A 16,724-nucleotide genomic window follows, 5' to 3' on the forward strand; every position below is an offset into this window, starting at 1 on the left:
TGAGGTAATCCTGGCATCTCCTTAGAATCTGCCTCGGAGTGCTCTAGTTACCAGGCTGAGGTAGATGAAACCACAGGGCATTTAAGAGAGCCAGGTGACTCAAATTCATCCATGAGTTTATGTAATTTCTATCAGAATTTTTAAATGCATTTCAAAGCTTATAGGAAAATCTTAAAATGTACCAAATTTTAAGTTGTCGATAATGTGTAAAAGCTATGTTGTTTCTAGCATACTTTAAAGTTTCAGCGAGTCCAGAGAAATGGAAGTATTTTGTAAAATAATGAGGCATACTAAATCATTTCATTCCCACATCAAACTTGTGAGGTAGGTACTAAGTTATTTTCATTTTACACATGAGGAAACTAAGGCACAAAGAAGCTAAGTAACTTGCCCATAGTTACACAGATATTAACATTTCCTTTAATTCTCTTGAAATGAACTGAAATAACAAAGAAGTGGAAGTAATAAAGACCAGGTTGTTGGGGCCTATCACGCATAACCAATCCTCCCAGAGCCCTTCTTCCAATCACACTGAACTGTGTCAGGAACAATTGTGAAAATCTTTGAAATGAGAAAAAAAAAAAATGACTGGTGTCCTATGAAGTGTAGTACATCCTCCCTGGTTATCGGGCTTTCATAGTCTTTGAAAGTCTCTGGAAGTCTTAGAATACCGATAGTAATGCAAATGATTCTTGACCATAGAAATGCAAACTGTGTCCTGTGGAGACACAACTGATTATTGCCTTATAGATATTGACCTACTGATTTCAGCATTTCTGATGGCTCGAATATTCGCGTTTAAAATTTTTTTTTCTTCAGGGAGGAAAAAAAATTGTATAGGTGATAGAGGCTTTGTTCGTCCCTCTTGTGACCACATCAAAGTTGTGACAGAAACATGGAGCTAATAGCAAGCAGAGTCACCTGGGATCTAGATGAACAGAAGCACTACAACTAGGGAGAGAAATAAAAAATAACCCTGCAAGAGTAGAAGGTAGGAGGGGAAAAACGGGAGGCTGCCCGTCCTGAGCGACTGAGTGGTACAGAGGCTGTGACAGTGGCAGCTGCAGACACTTCTTAAAGGGATGGTGTCCATGAGAGGACTTTCGCAGTGACAGACCTGCTCGCTCTGAGCCCCAGTGTTATCAGAGAGTAAGGTTTCCCTATTGAGCATTGTTCAGGCTCTTGATGTCTCGAACAAAGAATTGAGTGAGACACCAAAGTACAGCAGAAAATAACTTTATTAGAAGCAATAGTACACTTCCAGACATAGAAGTGGGCCATATTGATTGTTTATGTACTGTCTACAGAGCCCTGTCTATACTACAATGACAAAAGTTGAGGAGTTGTAAAAGAAAACATATCACCTGCAAAATCAAAATATTCACTATCTGGCCCTTTTCTGAGAAGATCTGTTAACCCATTGCTATGGTCGAAATGTTTGGGTTATCCCCAAATTCATATGTTAAATCCTAATCCTAAAGATGATGGTATTTGGAGGTGGGGCTTTTGGAAGGTATTTAGGTCATGAGGTTGGAACCTTCATGAATATGATTAGTGCATGTATAAAAGTGACCCCACAGAGATCCCTGACCCTTTCACCACATGAGGACACAGCAGGAAGTCAGTAGTCTGTAGATGAGAAAAGGTTTTCATCAGAACCCAAGCATGTGGGCACCCTGATCCTGGACTTTCAGCCTCCAGCATTGTGAAAAATTTCTGTTGTTTATAAGCCACCCAGTCTATGGTACTTTCGTATAGCAGTCTCAATGGACTAAGACACCCATAATCTACTTAGTGTCACTGATGTCTCAACATCTCCTCCAGGACACTTGCGAACACTACATTCTGGGCTGGGTTCTTCTAGTGGGTGCATATAACACTCTGCGTGTGTGCCTGTTGTAGCAGTTGCTATCAGCGATGAGATTGTTGACTCTCCTTATGCCTTTATACCTAATCTGGAAACCCTTGAGGCCATGGACTATGTCTAGTTCACCCTTGCATTCCCAGTTCCTAGGATAGTGCCCGGCATATAAAGGGCACTTGAAATTTATTGAATGAACGATTCTCTTATCTTGATTGAATAACAATGGTATTTAAATATCACAACATTCTGAATAAGTAACAATTGACTATCGATCTATTTTTATTTTTTAATTTTGGAGGTTAAAGCTAAAAACACAAACTAACCTACTTTTTAAAATAAAATGACAGAAATCATTATTTCTTTTAATCCCTGAAATGAAATGACATAACAAGGACATAGCGAAGATAGAGAAGTATGAAAACCAGCTTGTCGTGGCCTAACATGCTGACTGAGCTCTGTGAAAGTGGAATGTGCCCTGATGAGCACAAATTTAAAAGTTTTTGGTGGATTGGCCAGCCTTAACTGACCTCTCAATTTGGGCAGGGCTAAGCAGGTGGCACACCTTCTGGGAGTACATTTCTCAATGTTTTCCACGTATCTATTTATCCTGGAACAGATCCTTCTCTAACACCTTCAGAGGAAGCATGGCCCTGCCAACACTTTGATCTTGGACTTCTAGCTGCCAGAACTGTAAGACCGTAAATTTACGTTGTTTAAGCCACTCACTCTGTACTATTTTGTTCTGGCAGCCCTAGCAAACTAATACATCATGGCATAGCACTTTTCCTCCTTTTTCTCCCTAATTGTAATATTGGGATTGGGGGTTTATTATAACTTAGAGTCATTGCTTTTTGGGTTTGTTGACCTTGCTGCTTTTCCAAATTGAATGCCCTCCATATTAGTTTCCTACTGCCATTGTAGCAAATTACCACAAACTTAGTGGCTTAACAGAACACAAATTTATTATCTCACAGTTATGGAGGTCAGGAGTTCAGAATCAGTCTCATTAGGCTAAAGTCAAGGTGTCAGCAGGTTCCTTCTTGAGAGGCTCTGAGGGGAGAATTCATTTCCTTGCCTTTGTCGGCTTCCAGAGGCTGCCTGCATTCTGTTGCCCCTTCCTTGTTCCACTTGAATCTCTTGTTTCCGTCATCACAGCTATTCTTCACTCTAACACTTCTGCCTCCCTCTTAGAAGAACGCTGTAATTATATTGGGCACATCCAGATAATCCAGGATAATAGCCCCATTTTAAGATCCTCAAGTCAATCACATTTGCAAAGTACATTTTTGCTATGTAATGTAGCATATTCACAGGCTCCAGGGACTAGGACGTGGCTACCTTTGAGGGGTCATTATTCTGATTACCATGCCTCTTTCCAAATTCTGATTACCATGCGTCCTTTCCAAATTCCATTTATCTTTAAAGGTCTCTCCTGGGACTCCTTTACTTCAGTTCGCAGTGACATTTGTCTTTGTAATTATAGTTTATACACTATCACAGTGTCTTGTCCTAGGTTCCTCATTATTGAGCATGAGGTCGCTAGTTTCTCTAATTGCTCTGAAGGTGACTTGAGTACAGAGACTATTGTTTACACTCATTTGGCTCTCCTGAAACACTGGCTATGCACCTGAAGATGTAATAATTGCTGATGGAAGACTCCATTCTTACATGGAGTAACTAGATCCAGAGCAGTAAACCCAGACCTCCAAATTTACCTTCTTCTTCCTCCCTTTGGCCACTTTTGATAGAGGTGACACTGAGCTTGGCTGAGCAGAACAGAGAGCTGAAATCCCCAAACCATTGTCTGCCCATAAGCTTGCTTCCATAACTGCAGCTGGTAAGCAGTTAGGCATGACTTTCTTATTCTCGTGGTGTCCTTCCTATCTCTCTGGAAAATAATAATCAGGACACACCCCTGACAGTCATGAATAAATCTCAACAATATTTTAGGGACTTTAACAAGTACTTGCAAGTGTGGAGAAAGTGAAGGAAGCTCTGGTTCTGCCTTCCAGAGCATCTGGCAGCCTCACAACCAGCAGAGCGGAATGATTCTTGAGAACTGGCTGTCTGAAAGTTGTGCTTTATATGCTAAAATCTGAAGAGTAAGATGTGATTCTTTTCTTACATAAATATGGATCCATACCTGGGTTGAAGGCCACGTCTTTCCCTTTCATAGCTTTTGGATTGAGAGAACCTACTGACCTTTAAAAATATACAGCGGGATTTTTCTTTTAAATATTAGTCTTTTGCAACAGGGCAGACCTTCATGTATAGGCCTACTCTCCTCTCACTTTGAACATCGGACTTTTTTTTTTTTTTTTAAGTAGTTAGAGTTTAGGAGAAATAATCTCACAAGGGAAGGGGCTCATATTTTGGAATCAGACACATGAGTTCGCATGCCAGCACTCTTCTATGGCTGTGGTCTGTGTGATCTTTGGAAAGAAAAGAGTGCCACCCCACAAGATGGACGAGAATGTGAAATGAGAATGATGTGTATATAGTGCTTTGTACAGTGCCTGGCATTTAATAGGCACTGAAGACGGGTTAGTTCTTTTCTTCTCCATCCTCATTTTAACATAACAAATTCTTTCTAACTAAAGAGGATTAGATGCTGAAAACACATACAAAGTAGAGAAACACCACAAAGATTGTTTGCACTTGGAAGACAGAATGTGATAGAATATAAGGCAATTTGCAAAGGATTTTGTCTTAGTCTGCTCAGGCTGCCATAACAAAATACCATAGAATGGGTAGCTTAAACAACAGAAATTTATTTTCTCACAGTCCTGGAGACTGGAACTTTCAGATCAAGGAGCCAGCCAGTACAGTTCCTGGTAAGATATTGCTTCCTGGTTTGTAAATGGCCACCTTCTCTCTGTATCCTCACATGGGGGGTGGGGAGAGGGGCAAGGAGGGCAGAAAAAGCAGGTGAGTGAGGAAGCTCTCCGGTGTCTCTTCTTATAAGGACTAATCCCATTAGATCAGGGTGCCACCCTAAAGACATAATTTAACCTTAATTACCTCCATAAAGACCCTATCTCCAAATACAGTCACACTGTGGTTTGGGGCTTCAATGTAAAAGTTTTGGGAGGACACATTCAGTTCACAATGGATTACATGGTCATGTTTATACATGCATTTGCTTTCATTTCAAATTTTACCCTGGGGATTTTAAATTGTGTTAAGACCTATAAAATACTTCCTTCCCTATCTGATTCTAGATTTGGCCAGAGAAGGAAGCCAGAAGGCTGTAGCAGCATCACTCATGCTTTGTCATTTTTCCACCGTGCTGGAGGTGAGTGGGTCTGCTTGAAGGTCCCCAGATGCACCTGCTCCACGAGTTTTCCCATGGAGCAGCTGTGTCTGGGGATCTTCAAGAATTACAAATGAAATGAGACTTCTAACAACAGACCTTGAATCTCATATCCCTTCCCCTGCAAAGACTCTGTCGTTGCTGATTGAGAGCATCGATATGCCAGTTGCTGCTGCTTTTATTTCTATCGATTATTTTCATATCTCTGTATCTTTACTCAATGCATCAACGCTTTATTCTGAAAATGCATTTGATCACTGTGCTGTTGTAAAATGCTGCTCCATGCTTGTTTTCTTGCACATGATACCCAGCAGCTGTTATATAAAATTATGTCTTTTCTTTTTAAAGGATTATAATTTTTTTTTTCTTTTAGCCAGAGAAGACAGAAAAGAACAGGGCCAAAGGGAAAGCCACAAACAAGAGGGGTGAAAATGGGCGATGCTGCTAAGGGAAAGGCATTGAGGTTTGCCTTGGTGGTCTCAGGAAGGTGGTTTGTCATTTTCACTACTAACACCCACTGAATGCAAAGCAGCATCCTTGGCTGTGAGCTCTATCGTCTGGGAGAAGGGAAAAAGGAGAATATTAATCATTTGAAAGGTGAAAGATTCCCAGGTTAACTGAGGATCAGTCCTCACACACCTGGAGACATTCCAGTCCTCGTGTGGCCAGAGTTAAACATGTTTGTAAAGGTCCCATTCCGCAAAGGTGGCTATGACTCTTCATAAAGGGGCTCCAGCAGGTGAATGGAGGTGTACGTTCAGGTGGCAATATAGAGTTCAGATGCACATTAACAGGGTGATGGAAATGTAAAGGAATTTTTTTAAAAATGCTGAAGTATGTAGACCTATAGTTGTATGCTCACCCCAGAGATGCTTATAGAAAGAATCTGGGAATGGTAGCATTCATTCATTCTTTTCTTAATTCACTTAACCAACATTTATTGACTATCGACAGCATTTGGCACACACTAGGCACTCAGAATATGTTTGTGAATGAATAAGGGAATGCGTGAGTCCTAGGCATTTTATCCTAGGTGTGATGGACATGGTAGCGAACGTAAGAGCCAAGCCCTTGCCTTCCTAGAACTCTAGTTGGGGAATGCAGACACTCAGCAAGTAGCCAAGGAAAGCTAAGGAGGATGGACTGGATCACAAGGCTATTGTCAATGCACAAGGGGAAGCTCTGGGCTAAAGGCAGAGGGAGAGAATTTTCTCAAAGGTAAGGAGGACTGGAGACGTCCACCTACAACTGCTGAGTCGGCGGGTCTTGCCTGGACCATGTGTACTAACTCAGACAAGTGAAATAGCCTTGCAGTGGGAAACCAGTGGCACATGAACAGGAAATGCAGTGGAGGCCTATTGTCTCTGTGTCACCATTTCACTCTCTGCTGTCACTCTTTGTCTCATGATCCGATGGGATGTTGTGAGTCTAATCCGTGGTGCGATGTTGCTAAAAAAATTAATGGACAAATATAAATGCCCTGAATATCTGGTACCAACACCACCTAAAAACCCTGAGGAGGTGCACCAGCTCCTTGGTAAATGCAAACCCCATGCAAGCTTTCTGAGCATTGCTCAGTATCACGGATACCAACATGCCAAGGCTCTGGCATTGGACTCCAGAGGCCCAGCAGCTTCCCCAAAAGACCCTGTGCATATTGCACTAGTGGCGGCAGACCCCAACTGGGGGAGGTGAATTGGGACTTCATGGAAAGTAAAGTGGCTGCCTGTGAAGATGGCTCACAGGAATATCACCCCCAATTTTTCCAGTAGCACGTGAGGTTAAGGTAATGGCAGAAAACTAGGACGTAGTAACTGAGATCAGAAACTCCACCTTAACCAAAATACAAAACTTCCCTAGATTACTTACAGCAGGAAGGAGAGAAGGGAGCTGATTGGCTTTTGCAGGTTTTTGGACCAGGCTCAGAATTGTTATTCACAGTTGCCGAAATGTGTCAGTTGGTTAATATCTCTAAAGATCCTAAAATCCATAAGCTTTTCAAAGACCCATCTGGGTTATACGTCCGTCCTCCAAGAACCACAGATCCGGAGCCCGCTCAGCTGAATAGGGCAGAACCAAGAAACATGCCCAGGGAAGGCAAAGGCCCCTTGAGCCACTGATATTCATACTGGGGCCCTCCTTCTCCTCAGTTGGCTATTTATTGCCTGGCACTGTGCCCATCATTCCATTAGGGTGATCACTAGTGAGGTTCACCATGAATGGAAAACGTTAGATGAGGCCCGTCTCCTGCTTTGCAAAATTGGCATGGTCCGATGGGTTTATCATTCCCATGACCCTATCTTTATTCCCAACCCTGAAGAGGCCCCGTTTGACTCACAGAGAATTCTTTTTCCAAGGATCACCCCTTAATTACACCGTGGTGCTACTGCATTTTATTGGGATGTGGAAGCCATCCAAAGAGTACGGGAGGTTGCTGATATGGCTGCTACACATGAAAAAGATTCCCACCCTGACGCCCAGACACTTCAGACTCATGCCCCTCTGCTCCTGCTGTCCCAGAAGGGTCTAAGCTCAAACAAATTTCCTTCAATGGAAAGGGCTCCCCACTGCCTTCCCAATAAATTCCGCCCTCATGGAAATGCACAGGCAAACCTCTATCGGGAGTTATTATGATTCAGGCTTCCTCACCACTTAATCTCTGGACAGCTAGACTCTAAACTCTAGGCCCTGACTCCAGCTTTTTCCCAGCTACAGCCCTTTTCTGCCATCTATCCTCTTACCACACAGCTGCCCTCTAAACCCTCTGGCCTGGCCAGTCCCCACTATTCCCTTTGCCCCTTTTCCTGACCTTCGGGACTGGCAGCCCCCTAAAGCCCCTACCCTAGGAAATTGGCAGCTCCCTGAGCTTGTCCCACCTCCCAAGGACAGTCACCCCTGCACTACTCTGGTGGCCCATTAGAACAATAAAAATGCACAGTCTTTTTTGGTCCTATTAGACACCAGGACCCAAATCTCTTCTACCTACAGGGCATTGCTGGTAAAACAGTCAAAGGTCACGAACCCATTTGGACGTAACTGTTGGGACTATTTACCTCAAACAGCTTCCTCTGGTAGTGTCCCCTTTCCCCCGGCTCTTTCTTTTCTTATTATAGACATGGATGCTCTGAGAGGGTGCCCAAGTTCTTGGTCTTCCTGGTGGGACTTGCAAAATGGACATTGGTGAGTCTTCTTCCTGAGGTCAGGACGGTAAACACTCCCAGCAGCAGTACTGACTTAAACAGGGCGCTGAAAGCTTAACCTCTGTCATACTTGAGATGAGAGTCATCAAGCCCACAACCTTTCCTTTCAATATCCTACTTGTCAGGTCCTTAAGCCAGTCACTAACAAATGGTACCTCATCACTGATTACTGAAATCTCAATACTCAGGTTCCCTTGATTAAGGTTTTAATCCTAATATTATAGAATTGATTGAGGACATACAATGGGCCTGAGGAGCATCCTTCCAGGTTATCAACCTAGCTAATATGTTCTGATTTGTTCTTATTACATAGGAATTCCCAGCCCGACTTGTATTCACTTTGGAAGGGGGGTCAGTCTACATTTTTTGAGGCTCCTAATGGGGTATTTGAATAGTCCTGCAATTGCACATAACCTCTGCTGCCAGGATTTAAATACCTTATAATCCAGAAGTGCCATTTTTGGCATTATATAGATGACATTAATGTGAGGTGTCCCTCTGAGGAAGCGGTATGGACAGTTGTGCCCATCCTCACAAACCACCTACACCAATGCGGCTGTGCTGTCGCCCCTCATGAGATCCAAGGCCCAGCCTCCTGTGTCAAGGGTCTGGGCATCATCTGGTCCTCTTAGGGCTGAGAAATTCCGACAATCAAACATCAATTACATTACACCACCCACGACACTCAGGCACAATACATACTAGGTCTTTTCATGTTCTGCAGGCAACACATTCCTTATCTCTCATTAATTCTTTGCCCCATATATGCAACCACATGCAGGTCTGCCACCTTCCACTGGGATAAAGTCCAATAGGGGGCTTTAGAAACTGCCCAGCAAGCAGCCCAACACACCTTACTTGTTCCCTGGCTCCACATTCTGAGTCCTTGGCCACACCTGACTATGCCTCCTGGAGTCTGTGGATCAAACATGAATCTCTCTGGCTTCCTGTGGGAGTCTGGGCTAAGTTTCTACTCCCAGCAGCAGCCTGAGACACTCCCTTTGAGAACCAGCTTTTGGCATCCTTTTGGGCTCTTATAGAAACTGAGGCCCTAACTGGCCCCCACCTGGTATTACTACTCCATACCCAAGTTCCTATAAAGCCCTGAGTTACAGATGCCTCTTTGGTAAAACGGAAATGGTAGCTTCAGGAGAGGGCTAACTCTGATGTCAAAGACCTTTCCAAATGAGAGGAGGATGTGGCTTCCCCGTGTTCAGCCCCTTGCCCTGAGGGTGATAGAAGTGCTCCCTGCTTCCTCCCCCTCTGGCTACTTGGTGAGTCCCTTAGGCCCAACTACCTGAAATGGACAGGGAGTCAGTGTTCTTCACTGATGGCCACACTACCTCTGTATGCAATTTAGCACGCTGGAGGGCTGCAGCATCCTACCCACCCCAGGCACTCCCGGCTCAGCCCAAGGTGGAATGTAGCCATTCACCCAGCACTCAAGGAGGCCATAAAAAGAGACCTTTCCCAGATCCTCATTTTCAGACTTCTGGGTCATTGCTAGGCCTTAAGTTTTGCTCCAGCCAATGGCTAAGGGACAGTTTCCTCATATAAGGCAAGCCCATCTGGCGCGCCCAGATATGGAAGGAATTAGCACGTTTCTGCTCACACTAACTGCTTCTTACCAGAAGCTATTTTCAATAATATCTCAGACTCCCCCACTAAGCCCACCACACTCTGCCTGGTACAGAAGACTCAGAGTACAGATCTTTCCCATCAACTTGAAAAAATGAGCCCACACAACCTCACATCATCAGGGAAATTCATGCCCTAACAACCTGGGCTCAAGCCAGGGGAATCCCTCTCTCCCACAGCCAAGGTTATGATAGATAAGTGCATTCTCTGCTCCTAAACCAAACAACAGAGGCTATCCAAATGGGTACATATCCCTCCGGGAGGCCAACCACACTCCCGCTGGTAGAGTAATTTCATAGACCAATTGCCCTCTTTGCTGTGGCTTCTAGATATGACATCGCCATCATCGATACTTACGCGGGACTGTTCTTGGCGACTCCTTCCCGAAATTCATCTTCAAAACAGGTAATCTCTTTCCTTACTAAATTTATTCTTGTTCTCTTTGGATCAACAGATGTTATTGACTCTGACCAGGTTGCCCACTTTACCTCTCAGGAGACTTAAGAACGGGTTCTCCAAACTAATATTCTTTGGAACTTCCATCGAGATAAATGTTTCCAGGGGGCTGGCCTTATTGAGCATCCTAATGACTGTCTTAAAGAGACTCTCCTTCAATCACTTTCAGGCAAGTGGTCCTGAAATGGATCGAACTCTTGCCACAGGCATTTCTAGCTAATAATTGATAGGCCCAGACCAGCACAGAATGCATGTATTACTGCAAATGAAGTTTTATTGGAACACAGCCATACCCATTTGTTTAAGTACCTTACACATTGTAAATCTTGAGTCCATTGCTGTTTTTGCTCTACAGCAGCAGAGCTGAGTACTTGTAACAAAGACCATATGGCCTGCAAAGCCTCAAATCTGGTCCTTTAAAGGAAAGGTCTGCCAACCCTGCTCTGTTGTGTGGTTTTATTGGAACACAGCCATGTGTGGTGTTGGTTTGCAGAGGGGCTGGCAATATAGTCGGGGGAATGGAGATAAAGAAGTGTGGATATGTTCAACACATATTTTGGGGGAAAAAAAAAAAACCTAGAGAATTGCTTTGACTTTATTAGGGTGGGGAGGAAAACTGACTCCTAACAAAAGGAGTTTTACCGTGAGCTAACAGTAGTACCATTTATTGAGATTGGGTGCAGTGGAGAAGAAACAGTTACAGAGTATAACACAACTGAAGATTTACATTTTGAACAGGTTAATTCTGAGATGTCAATTAGAGCTCATTAGGATGGAGAATTGAAAGCAAGGAGATGTGATGCTGTTTAGGCCCAGGAAAGCAAAACTGAGAGAGATACCAGCAAGGAGTAAGGAAGAGAGTTAAAAGCCTGAGAGAGAAAAATAAAAAAGAAAGGATGGCAGGAAGCGCCAAGCTGGAGAAAGCAACAAGCTAGGGTTTCAGATAAGCCCCAAAGGTGGCCTTGTCATATAGGGATGTGTGTTAGGAAGGTGTGGGTGTGGAATGGCACCGACAAACATACTCAGATGCCTGACAGAGAGCTGTGGACCCTGGGATGGGGGTGGGGGATGGGGAGAAAGATGGCTTTTAGAAGACCTTTCTCCAGAAGGCAGGCCTGGGTCCTAATCCCTTACAGGGACAAATGCCTCCTGCCCCATGTTCCCTGCTCCAGCCCCTTCTTTGGGCAGGCAGACCAGAAAAAAAGAACAAAGAGAAGCATTATTCATGGTGGCCAGGACATGGAAGCAACCAAAGTGTCCTACGATAGATGATTGGATAAAGAAGCTGTGGTACATATATACAATGGAATATTACTCAGCCATAAAAAGAGATGAAATACTGCCATTTGCGACAACATGGGTGGACCTTGAGATAAGCATGCTAAGCAAAATAAGCCAGAGAGAAAAAGTTGAAAATCACATGATATCACTTATATGTGGGATATAAACCTAAAAGCAACAAATGAGCAGGACAGAGACTCACAGACATGGACAATAGACTAGTGGTTACTGGAGGATAGAGGGTAAGAGGGATGGAGGAGGTAGATGAGGTAAAATGGGTCAAATATGTGGTGACAGAAAGAAATCTAACTATGGGAGGTGAACACACAGTGTAAAAATATATATGCCTTACTGTTAAAATGTACAGCTAAAACATTGGGTTTTGTTAACCAATGTCACCATAAAAAATAAATAAATTAATTAAAAAGAACAGAGAGAGGATCACTTCGGCAGTTCTTTTTCTCTTTTTTCCCCTTTAAAACCAACTTTATTGAAATAAAACTACCTATAACATACCCATTTTAAGAATACAGTTTTGAGTCCTGATAAATGAATACAACACTGTAAATACCACCATAATCAAAATATAGACAATTTCTATCAGCCCTAAAAGTTCCCTGAGCACCATTGTAGTAAGTCCCTCCCCTCTCTGGCCCCAGACAACTGCCGATATGCTCTCTGTCATTATAAATTAGTTTTGTCTGTTCCATATAAATGAAACTTTTTTTGTTTGGCTTCTTTCACTCAGTGGAATGAGTTACTTTTATCAGTAGTTTATTCCTTTTTTTTTCCAGATTATTATTTCATTGATATGTATATTGGTGTGATATACCAAAATTTGTTCATCCATTTACCTGTTGATGGACATTTCAAGTTTTTTGCTATTATAAAAAGAGCCAAGTTTCTTTTTTTTCATCTCAACAGATAAACCACTCCTATTCCTGCAGGCAGGAGAGGAAAGAACCTGGCCTACAGATCGAGTGCAGTATTTCTCAGCCATTAGTGTCATCAGAATCGCCCAGAGCACTTGCTAAAGCACAGATGCTGTTGCACCAAAAGTTTCTGATTCAGTAGGTCTGGGATGAACCAAGAATTTACATTTCTAACAAATAAGGCTGATGATGCTGTTCAGGGAGCACACTTTGAGAACCTTGAGAACACAAGAGGACAGGGAGTGGCCTATACCATGATGACGTGCTCATCACAAGCCTCATGTGTGCATAGCCCTGATCACTTGTCAGACACATGTAAGGTTGATCTTAATAGATTTATTGAGGTGTTAAATATCACAAATTCACTTGTTTCAAGTATACAACTCAATGATTTTTCGTAAATTTATGAAGTTGGGCAATCATTAACACAATCCAGTTTTAGAACATTTACATCACTCTGGTAACATCCCCCTGCCAATTTACAGTCAATCTTTGTTCTCATTCCCAGTCCCCGACAACCACTGACCTACTTTCAGTCTTTATAGATTCGCTCTTCTGGATATTTCAAGTAAATGGAATCATGCAATATGTGGTCTTTCATGGATGGCTTCTTTAATTTAGTAGAATGTCATCGAGGGTCTTTTATGTTGTAGCAGGTGTTAGTGCTTAAAATAATTATTGAATAGCATTCCATTTAATTATATAATAGATCACACTTTATTCATCAGTTCATGGACGTTTGAATAATTTTTTGGCTATTATGATTCATTCTTCTATAAACATTTGCACAGAAGTCTTTGTGTGGACCTATTTTTTTTCATATATTTTGGGTATATACCTAGGAGTAGAATTTCTGGATCTTATGATAAATTCATATTTAACATTAAAAAAAACTGCCAAACTGTTTTACAAATTTGCTGTACCATTTTATATTCCTACCAGCAATATAAGGTCCTTTCCCTTTTCTTTCTTCTATTCTTTCCTTCCTTCCTTCCTTCCCTTCCCTTCCTTCCCTTCCTTCCTTCTTTTCCTTCCTTCCTTCCTTCCTTCCTTCCTTCCTTCCATTCCTTCCTTCCTTCCTTCCTCCCTCCTCACTCTCACTCCCTCCTCCCTTCTCTCTTTCTCTTTCTCTCTCTCTCTTTCTTTCTTTTTTATGAGAGGAACACAAGAGAATGTGGGATTAACAGAATACATTTATTCTGTGTGAATAAATGTATTAAAAATACTATTCATTAAGTGCACACATGAGTGTGGCAACACAGTATTTCTTTACACTGGTTTCAATCCTGGATGCCCGTTAGAATCACCTGGGGAGCTAATGCTGGGCTGTCTCAGATGGTTACAACAGTAACAGGGTGGGGTATTAGGGCTTTGCAGCCCCTCAGGTGATGAACTGTGCAGGCTGAGAACATCTGATTTTTTTAAAAGTCTGAGTCATTCACTGAGAGAATAGCTACATAATTACAGCTGAAGAAAGGCAGTGTCTGTAGGACAAACTGAGTGTGACTGGAGAAGTTTTATGGCTATAGAAGGAACAAAGAATGCACTGTCTGGCAAATGGAAGCTTCTACGATTATCTTCATTTACTTTCCCTGGTATTATTGACAATTTTTCAACCATTTTTGATGATGAAAGCGGGGGAGAGAAAATGATAACTGAAGGGAGTATACGGTGGGGAGTCAAAGGTCTCTTTGTTGTAGATGGGGGAGACTCTGAGTGTGTTCAACGACAACAGACGATCCAGTTGCACGGAAGTAGGACAACTGTTGGGTAAGAATCCACCGAGGGGGAGAGAGGCTCCCAGACCAGGAAAAGGGACTGGTCTGTGACAGGGCGAAGGATGGCTCCACTATTTTCATAGAAGGTAGAAGATGGGAACATAGCGAGGCAGGCATTTTGGTTTGCTGGCAGGAAAAGGAGCAAATTCCCACCTCTGCTTTTCTTTTTTTGTTTTAGTGAATTATGGTATAAAATCATTTTGTAGAGTGATTTGTGAGGGTGGGGAGATGGGGCAGGGTTGAACTGTTTGAAGAGGGTAGAAAAGATCTGAAATAGTCATTGCTGAGTATAAGAATGTAAGTTCACCTGAGAAAAGTCAGCCAGTCTGCTGTGCAATGTGGAGAGTTAACCATTTGAAGATATTTAATGATACTGACCTCTGTTCTCTCTCTCAGTTCCTAGGAGTAGGCAGTAGAAGGCAGACAGTAGACTTGATTCTGAGTAACAATACCTCCACCAGTATTTAGAAAAGACAGAGGGCAAAGGACTTTGGGAGTAAAACAGCAGTGTTTCAAATATAATGAACTATAAAATCCACACTGGAAAAAGGATGGAAAAAAGGATTGAGAGAAAGCAGATGGGACGGTGGTTTGGAGGGGAGGTTGCGGGCAGAGAGTGGGATGCGTAAGTTATGTCATCATGGAGATGGAGAAACCAAGGAACTGAGCCCAGGGACTGATGGGTTGTCCGTGTGGATAATGGCAAATCTCATTGTCTTCATTTCTTCATCTACTCACTCCTCAATTCACGCCGATCTGTTCCTAACAGCTTTGACTAAAGTTATAGATGACCTCCATGTCTTCAAATCCAAAAAATGTCTTCTGATCCTCATTTTGCTTGATTTTTCAGCATTCATGTGACATTGTAAACTATTCCCTGTTCTTGGCATGGTCTCTTTCACTGGCTTCCAAGACAACGCACTGTCCTTATTTATTCCCAACTTCTCTAGCTCCTGGGTATCAGTCTCTTCCTGGCCAGTATAGAAGGGATTTTCCTAATAGGGTGTAATCCTCAGTCCTCTGTTTGTATTTTCTCCCTAGACAATTGCATCAGTGCCTCATGGCTTCAATTACTACTCATCTTAGAAGTTCCTTTTGAGCATTAAGCCCATCTACCCAGTTCTTACTAGTCATTTCAACTTGGCTGTCTCAGAGGCCTTTTAAACTCCTCATTTGTTATCTTGAACTCATAATTTATCCCCAAATCTGGTTCTTTCCTGATGTTCCTAAATGAATCTCATGTCTGGTGAGACAAGTCAGAAATCTAAGAGCCTCCCTTTCCCTCAACCTCCTATATCCTATCTTTTACTCCCATTGATGTGCTTCCTGAATATCTTAAGATTCCATTACTTCTCTCCATCTCCAGTGGTGTGATCTGGATCCAACCTCTAAGCTTCTTAGTGCCTTCTTACCAATCGCTCTGGCTTCTTTCAGCCCGTTCTCCACACTAAACCACATGAATTCTGCCTTCTTCCCAAACACAAATCTGATAATATAACTCTTCCCTTCAACCCCTTCGTTACTCCCCACTTTCTACTGCCCCTTGAATAAATACAAAAACCTGTCATGTGGTCCTCAGGACCCAGCATGACCTGGCTCCTGCATCTTCTCTAGGCACACCATCTTTTCTTCCTCAGTCCTACTTGTCCCCCAGCTCTCCACTCACACTTCCTCCAGTAAGCCTTCCTGACCACTTGGCAGTCAGCCAGCCTCCTCCATTATTTGCTCTCCTGGAACGGCATGCTTTTCCCTTAACAGTGCATATCTCAGTTTGGAATTACACATTCATTTCAGTGGTTATTTGATTAATGTCCGTCTTGTCACACCAGACTCCAGGTTCCATGAAAGCAGGAACCACATCTGGTTTTGCTCATTTTGTAACCTCCCCACTTAGCAAAATACATGGCTGTTGATGGTGCGTAAAAATTATTATTATTTTTTTGGGGTGGGGTGGGGTGGGTGAGTTGTATTTGGAACCATAGGATTTAAGCAGAAAGGTATATTAGAAATCATCTGCTTTCTGTCATTTTAAAGTTGAAGAAACAAAGGTGCAGAAAGGTGAGAGATTGGGGGGGCTTTATTTATACAGCTAGCTGATGACAGAGCTTGAATGTAAATCCTGGTCTCTTTCTATCCCAACCTGGGAACCATTTGTTTGTTTGTTTGTTTAAATATTCTGATAGTGTTTTCTCCCTCTCTTGCTTTTTTTTAAAGTAAAAAAATAAAAGCAGTCTGTGCTTAAACTGTGTTTTTCATGCTATC

Source organism: Pteropus medius, unplaced genomic scaffold (genome assembly GCF_902729225.1).
Source record: "Pteropus medius unplaced genomic scaffold, Ma_sr-lr_union100, whole genome shotgun sequence".
Classification (NCBI taxonomy): domain Eukaryota; kingdom Metazoa; phylum Chordata; class Mammalia; order Chiroptera; family Pteropodidae; genus Pteropus; species Pteropus medius.